Raw genomic sequence first — 8,668 nt, forward strand, 5'->3', positions numbered from 1 at the left:
GGGAAAAATGGGGTCCCAGTGAGTTTAAAGGGAGCATAGATAAGAGAACCCAGTGTTTCAAAGGAGCGTTGGAACAGGGTCCCAGTCAGTTTCAAGGGAGTGCTGGAACTAGGGCTCCGGTGAATTTAAAGGGAGCACAGGAACCAGAGCCCTGATGTGTTATTGCAGTTTTAATGTATTCATAAAATATGAAATATAGTAACAAATACCATAGAACAATGTTAATTAGTTTAATTTTTTAAAATGTCATCAGATAGGGTATTGAAAGGCATTCAAAAATGGTGAAAGTGTAATGAATAGGAATTAATTTATGGTTATGCCCTAATATCTAGAATGTATTTGATAAGATTTCATATCCAGGGTTATTGTGGAATGTGACAGTTCATGGACTAGGAGGTAACGTATTGGTAAATATAGATTAGCTGGCTAACAGGAAACAGAGTAGCCATAAATGGGCCTCTTTATGGTTGGTAAGATATAATGAGTGGTGTGCTACAGGGATCAGTGCTGGGGCGTCAGCTCTTTTTGCAATCTATATAGATGGCTTGGATGAAGGCACCAAAGTCAGTGTGTAAGTGACAAGTCAGTGTGCGGCAAGTCGGTGTGGGTGGGGTGTGTGTGACCATAAGGAGCAGAATTAGACCATTTGACCCATCAAGCCATTTAATCAAGACTAACGAAAACAAAATGCTGGAGGAACTCAGCAGGTCAGGCAGTATCTATGGACGGAAATGAACAGTTGACATTTTGGGCCAAGACTGATTTCCCTCCATAGATGCTACCTGACCTGCTGAGTTACTGCAGCATTTTGTGTTTGTTGCTCCAGATTTCCAGTGTATGCCATCTCTCTTGTGTCTGTATTCAATCACAGCTGATCTCTTTTCAATTCCATTATCCTGACTCCTCCCGTAACCCTTAACCTCCTTACTAATCAAGAATTTATCAATCTCTGCCTCAAATACACCCAATGACTTGGCCTCCACAGCCCTCTTGTGGCAACAAATTCCACAGATTCACCACCCTCTGGCTAATGAAATTCCTCCTCATCTCCTCACCTCGGTCCCACTGCCATCTGGCAAGCAGTACCGGAGCATCCGGGCCAGAACTACTAGACTGTACAACAGTTTTCTCCCCCAGGCTGTCAGGCTCCTGAATACCCTGGAGACAGTTTCAAACAAATGCCGCATCAAAAGCCCTGGTTTGCACAACAGCGTATAAGAACTTTGGCTGCTGCTGAACATGTTTATACAATTAGTACAGCACAATGAGTTCTGTATTTTCTTCGTCTAACTCGGTTTTACACTAACTCTGCACTAAATTATATTCTGTATATACCATTTTTTGCATTATTTGTACTTGGACAATTTTTTTGTGTGCATTTATTGTATGTCTTCAGTTTTATGTACGTCCTCTGTTGTATGAGTCTGGGGGAAACAACATTTCGTTCCTCCATGTGTTTTTATAGCGTATGGGTGAATGACAATAAAGTAAATACCTTGATGAAGGGACATCCCTTTATTCTGAGGCTGTGCCCTCAGATCCTGGACTCTCTTATTAGTGGAAACATCCTCTCTATATTCACTCTATCCAGGCCTTTCAGAATCCAGTAGGTTTCAATGAGATCCCCCCTTCATCCTTCTGAACTCCATTGAGTACAGGCCCAGGTGTTTGGGGGTGGGTCAGGGTTTGCTTGTGTGTGTGGGATCTGTGTTTGGGGGTGGATCAGTGTAGTTGGGGTCAGGGTATATGGGTACTTGTCTGGAGAAGTGTCTCCATATCTTGCTAACTGATGAACCTCCAACAATAACCTTGCTGACACTGGGAACTTCCTGGCCCTTGGCTCTTCCCCATGGAAGGAACTGTCCAGTCTTCAGTCTGGATTTCCTACATGGTGCAGATACTCAAATGCATCAGGATTGAGATTCTTGAATAGGGTTTCCAAGAACTTCAGGTTCAAAAGCTGACCAAATGAAAAATGAATGGACTAAAAATTCTAAGGTCTCATCAAGTCCCTGATATGCACTCTGGAAATCAAATTTTCCAGGCTAGGAGGGACCTCCTGATAATATACTGTTTAGGTTATTGCAATGCAGCAGGGTCTTTATGTAGTAAGATTGCCTCCATGTGGTAGTTGTGGGTAAAAGCATGAATACCTTTATAAAGAACAGGTTTACATTTCTGATACCCCAAGTGCAAAGAGAAAGTAATATTTGCCTACACCAATTTTGCTTCCATTAACATTGCTGGTGTTATTTTGAGGTGTTTCCTGGAGTGCACCTATTTTCTGCTAAGAAAAATGTAATTACTTACAAAAAAGCCACATAAAGAAACAGAAAGGAAATCTTTTTGATCCTAATCCCTGAAGTTGGCAGCTCTTGCAAAGACTGTAGGGGAGGTGCAGAAAAAATAACCAGTGGGGCTAAAAGAGAAGGAAAACACAAATTGGAGTTTTCAGGGATGTGACAGGGCAAGGGCACAACTGATCTTTGGTGAAGTGGGAACCCCGACTGGAGGATGACATTACCCCAGGTCTGAAGAGGCACAAATGGGGCAAATGTTTCTTAAAGTGATGCTATCACTGGCCACCGAATGGCACAGAATCATAAGAACATGAGAAGGATTACAGCAGGGAAGGAGGCCATTCAGCCCGTGAAGCCTGTACTGGCTCTAGGTAGGAGCAATCCAGCTAGTTCCACTCCCCCGACCTCTCCACAAAGATCTGAAATTCATTCCTTTTGGATACTTATCCTGCTTGCTCATGAGCACTACACCTCTCACCCAGGTAACAAGATGCAACATGATCAGACAGTGCAAAAGTACTGGATTATGTACTGACCCTAATACCGGATGAAATCCACATGCAGAGTTGATAGGTTGTTTAATACTACACTTAGTCCTGCCAATTAAGTATCAGTATGCAGCAGTTAGACTCAGCAAATGGAAGCATCCCAGGCTAGAAACCTACAGTAAGTCCCATATAAAGTCAAAGTCTAGTTTATTGTCATATGCACAAGTACATGCATATGCAAGTGCAATGAAAAACTTACTTGCAGTAGCATTGCAGCCGCATAGAAACTCAACATTCACAAGTAAAACATAAATTAACAACATAATTTATACAAAATTATACAAGAAACAACCCAATTAGAACAAAAAAGGAAAACAAAGCCCGTTATAGTACGAAGTGGTCATAATGTTGCTATACTGAAGTAATGATTAGGATCGTGCAAGTTGGTTCAAGAACCAAATGGTTGAAGGGAAGTAACAGTTCTTGAACCTAGTGGTGTATATTCTGGAATTTTAAGTGAATTTTGATGTCATTTTAAAGTATGTAGTGTGATTCTTTGGCAGCAGTTACATTAAAGTTGGTGGAGAGGGCAGGGGTAGTTGTTATTAAAGAAAACCATTTTGCCCATTAACAAACAAAAAAAAGTCAGAAATTGTAAAGGTAAATTTTACTCATCCCATCTTCTTTATAGCCATTGAGGTCCTTTATCAACAAGTCCAAAAAGTTAGGTCCAGAATTTGTGGCTTCCTGAGTTCATCGCTGTCCTATGACGGACGTCCGTATGCCTAGTGTTGAACTCCAAAGATCATGGAAGTGAGCTCTCTCCTCGATGGCAAGGTCCTGGATGATTACAGGAACCTCTGGAGGTAAGTCCCATCATGTAGAATGTTGGGGGAGCAGCCACAGTAAGTCCCATCCAGATGGGACTTGGCCTAATTCAGAAACAGCTGAGCAGGTTTCAAAGCCATCAACAAATATGGAATCTTATTAAAAAATTAAAGAAACATAACACAAATATACTTAACAACAATTTTAAAAATAAATTCTGTGAGGAGTCCAACATTGGAGCATGGGTGGACTTCCAAATATCCAATGTCCAAGACTTCTGCATTTGTGCCCTTACACATGGGAGTCCTGAACTTACAGCCAATTACATGGGGTTTTGTGTGGAGTTTTCCATATCTGCAGTTTTCCACAAATCCAGGCCATATGGTGCAGAACCACTTGCCAGAAGTAAATATAAGGAATTTGGGCTGATTATGGTGGGAAGTCTCAGGAATCACACAAACAAATTCCAATTGGCCCATATTTCTAGAGTACAAATTGACAACAGCAAACCTGACCCACCAACAACAGCCAAACAATTACAAGCAGACAACTGCAGTTTGCTGCTAAGCAGTGACAATGAATGAGGCTCCTCACCACCAGTACATGCTGTCAAGGCATTCCATCAGCAGATGATGTAACGCAACAACGCCATGGTTTTGTGACATGATGCTATCCTTATTATATGTGACATTTGCAGGTCAGATGTGACACATGGCTCAACACCTTTGCACAACTAAATAAACTAGAATATTTTCTTCAGAACAAGTCCGGGGGTGACATAAAACAACACTACTTAATGAATGTCAGCTACCATTTTAGTTCATTATCTTAAGAATGGAAAATCATGTTCAGAAAGTTCAACATGCAGTCAGGACAGTGATAGCGTGAACTTATAAATGTACCCGACTTAAACTTGAACTTCATCTAGGAAAGTTAAATAAAATTTAAATTCCATTATTCTCTCTGATATTCTGTTATTGTCACTTTAATCTTGTCACTAATCTCACATGAAGTAGAGTGTTCTATTATGATGCCAGTTCTAGTTCCTTACAACATAGGAGTCCATCTGGCCCGTTGAGATGATGCCAGCTCTCAGAGCAATGCCGTCAGTCCCACTTCCCTGCTTATTTCCATGTAATCTATTCTCCCTTGAATGCCACCAACCATCAACTGATGGGATTAATTGAATGGGCTCAATGATTCACTCTCTGCTGTAATCTGTCCATGGTACGATGAAATTAATCCTTCAATAAACCTGACAGAAAAAAAGAAAAGAATTTTAAGGAGACCCAATAAAATATGGTTAATGGTTTAAGTGACTATGTCATTATCTTCCCACTCAGAGCATATTCAGACTGACCATATACAATTTCTCATGTAACGTGCTGAAAGCAAACATAATGAAAATTCAATCAAACTCCTAAAAGCACAAGAAACTTTCAAAGACCCAGTAAAAGTTTGTCAAATCAGATCAGGTTAGTTTATGGTCATATATATCAGGGTACAAAGAAACTCCTTGCTCATATGAAGCTCACAGAGTAAACAGTATACATGGTGATAATAAATACAACAATAACTACAGCAAAGAGTGCAAAACAGCAGAATGGTGCAAAGACTGTAGTGCATCGTAATAGAACACTCCACTTAATGTGAGAAAACATTAAATACTCAGGATACTGGGAGAAGTTAATGTGGGAGTCTTTCCTTGTTGGTACATCTTTTCTGCCTACAGAAATAAAGCCAGGTTCCTCTGCTTCATCCCTTGGACCCAGAATCACAATAAGTGCAGAATATGGTACCTGCGTGGGTTTCCTTGAACATTGGCTCAACAATTGAGCATAAACAAAGCCAAAACACAGAAATTTCGAACATTTCAAAGCAAGGTCCCTGTACCATAAAAACACATGAATTGGTGCAGTCATTGGTGTGTCAGCAAGCTAGTTTCAAGGATACAGTGACATTTTATAAGAAACTTAGATTTATAGTTACTGAAAAGAAATGCTTAGCTTAAAACTTTCCACTGACTTTGAACAATTTAATTATTGTGGAAGTAAAATTTTCAAGTGACAATCTGTAGCCATTAAAACAGAAAATACCAGTTCTGGTAGCATTTGTACAGAGGGTAAAGAATGAAAATTTCAGGTTATTGACTTTTCTAAATTTCATTGCATGCATTCATATGTGTGTTGATGGTTGATAGCGGGGATCAGAAAAGGTGATAATGATTAGAAGTATAGGTTCACAAGAGATCATTCAGCACATTGAGTCTACACCAGCTCCTAGTAAAGTAATCCTATCAGTTCCATTCTCCCTTCTTTCCTCAGGCCCTGCAAATTCTACCCATCCAATCCCCCTATGAAGGCACTGATCAGTTGTTTCCACCTCTCTTTGAGGCAGTGAATTCCAGATCATAACTACTCTCTGAGTTGGAATGTTTTTCCTCACATCCCCTATGTATCTTCTACCCCAACTTTTAAACCTGTGAGCATGGTCCTTGAACCATTGTTGAGCCAATGTTCAAGGAAACCCACTCAAGTGCCATACTCTGCACTTATTGTGATTCTGGGTCCAAGGGATGAAGCAGAGAAGCCTGGCTTCATCTCTTCAGGCAGAAAAGATGTCCCAACAAAGGAAGACTTCCACATGAACTTGTCAGAGTATCCTGAGTACTTAATCACTATAAGTGCCCCTCAATGCTTTCCCCGCTCACCTTAAACCTATGCTCCAGTTTTAGACTCCCCTACCCTGGGAAAGAAGATTCTAACCATCCACCCTATCTATGTCCCTCATCATAGTTAGAGAGTAATACAGCACAGAAACAGGCCCTTCGGCCCAACTGGTCCATGCTGACCACAGCATTCTCCCTGCTAGTTCCAGTTACCCGTGTTTGGCCCATAACCCTCCAAGCCCCTCCCCTCCATGTACCTATCCGAATGCCTCTTAAATGTTGCAATTGTACCTGCCTCAACCACTTCCTCTGGCAGCTCATTCCAGGTACTCACTACCCTCTGTGTATACCCCTCAGGTCTCTTTTAAATCTCTCCCCTCCTTTCTTGTATCTGTGCCCTCTAGTTATGGACTTCCCAACTCTGGAGAAAAGACTGTGACAGTCCACCTTATGCCATACCCCTCATGATTTTATAAACTTCTGTGAGGTCACTCCTCATTCTCCTACGCTCCAAGGAATAAAGATCCAGCGTGGCCAATCTCTCCCTATAACTCAGGCCCTCTAGTCAAGGCAAAATCTTCATAAATCTCTTCTGCACACTCTCCAGCTTGACCATGTCTTTCCTATAACAGGGTGACCAAAACTGTACACAATACTCCACTGCGGCCTCACCAACAACTTATCAACATAATGTCCCTACTTCCAAACTCAATGCCCTGACTGATGAAGGCCAGCATGCTAAACCCCTTCTTCACCACCCCGTCTACTTGCATGGCTGCTTTCAGCGAACTGTGCACTTGTACTCCTTGGTGCCTCTGTTCCACAACACTCGTCAGTGCCCTGCCATTCACTGTATGAGTCCTACCCTGGTTTGAATGTCCGAAATGCATCACCTCACACTTAACTAAGTTGAAATCCATTTGCCGTTCCTCAGCCCATCTCCCTAACTGATCAAGGTCTCTTTGCGATTCCTTGTATCCTGCTTCACTATCAACAAGACCCCCTAATTTAGTATCATCAGCAAACTTGCTAATTGTGCCATGTACATTCATATCCAAATCTCTTACATAAATAATAACAGAGCTCTCAACACTGACTCTTGGGGCACCCCACTAGTCACAGGCCTTCAGTCAGAAAATCGACCTTCAACTCTCACCCTCTACTTCTGATCATCAAGCCAATTCTGAATCCACCTCGCTAGCTCCCCCTGAATCCCATGCAACTTAACCTTCCAGATCAGCCTGCCATGCAGGACCTTGTCAAAGGCTTTACTAAGGTCCATGTAGACAACATTCACTGCCCTACTTTCATCTATCCCCTTAGTTACCTCTTTGAAAAGCTCCAAAAGATTCATCAGATATGACCTCCCATGCACAAAACCATGCTGAGTATTCCTGATCAGGCCTTGACTATCCAAGTGATGGTAGATCTTGTCCATCAGAATTCCCTCCAATAACTTCCCTACAACTGAAGTCAGGCTCACCAGCCTGTAGTTCCCTGGTCTGTCCTTGCCACCCTTCTTGAACAATGGAACAGCATTAGCCACCATCCAGTCTTCTGGAACTTCACCAGTGACTAACGATGAAGCAAATATCTCTACAAGGGCCTCAGCGATTTCTTCCTTGGCCTCCCATAAGGTCCAGGTGTGCTCTTGGTCAGACCCTGGGGATTTGCCCACCTTAATGCACCTTAAGGTTGCAAATACCTTCTTCCTCATAATATGCATATGATCCAAGACCTCACTACTTATTACCCTCATTTCTTTGGCATCCATGACAATCTCTTTAGTAAAAACGGAGGAGAAATAGACATTAAAAATTTCATCCATCTCCTACGGCTCCACACATAGGTGGCCTTGATAGTCTTTAAGAGGGCCTAGTCTCTCCCTTTCACTGTTAACATAACCAAAGAAACTCTTGAGATTATCTTTAACCCTGCCTGCCAAATCCATCTCATTCCTCTTTTTGCCCTCCTGATTTCCCTCTTAAGCCTGGTCTTAAACTTTTTATATTCATCGAGGGATTCATTCGTACCCAGCTGCCTAAATGTGATGTACACTTTCTTCTTTTTCCTGACCAGAGCCTTGATATCTCAGCCAGGGTTCCCTGAACTTGGTATGTTTACCCTTCACCCTTATAGGAACATGCTGCCCTGGACTCTTGATATGACCCTTTGCCTCCCACTTGTCAACTGTTCCTTTGTCTGCAAATAGAGTCATCCACTCGACCCCAGCTAGATCCTGCCTATTGCCCTCAAAGTTGGCTCTGCTCCAGTTCAGGACTTTAACCTGTGAACCTGTTCTACCTTTTTCCATAACTATTTTAAAGCTAATAGAATTGTGGTCACTGGACCCAAGGTGCTCTTCAACCATTACTTCAGTTACT

The sequence above is a fragment of the Pristis pectinata genome, chromosome 5 (assembly GCF_009764475.1).
Source record: "Pristis pectinata isolate sPriPec2 chromosome 5, sPriPec2.1.pri, whole genome shotgun sequence".
NCBI classification, from domain to species: Eukaryota; Metazoa; Chordata; class Chondrichthyes; order Rhinopristiformes; family Pristidae; genus Pristis; species Pristis pectinata.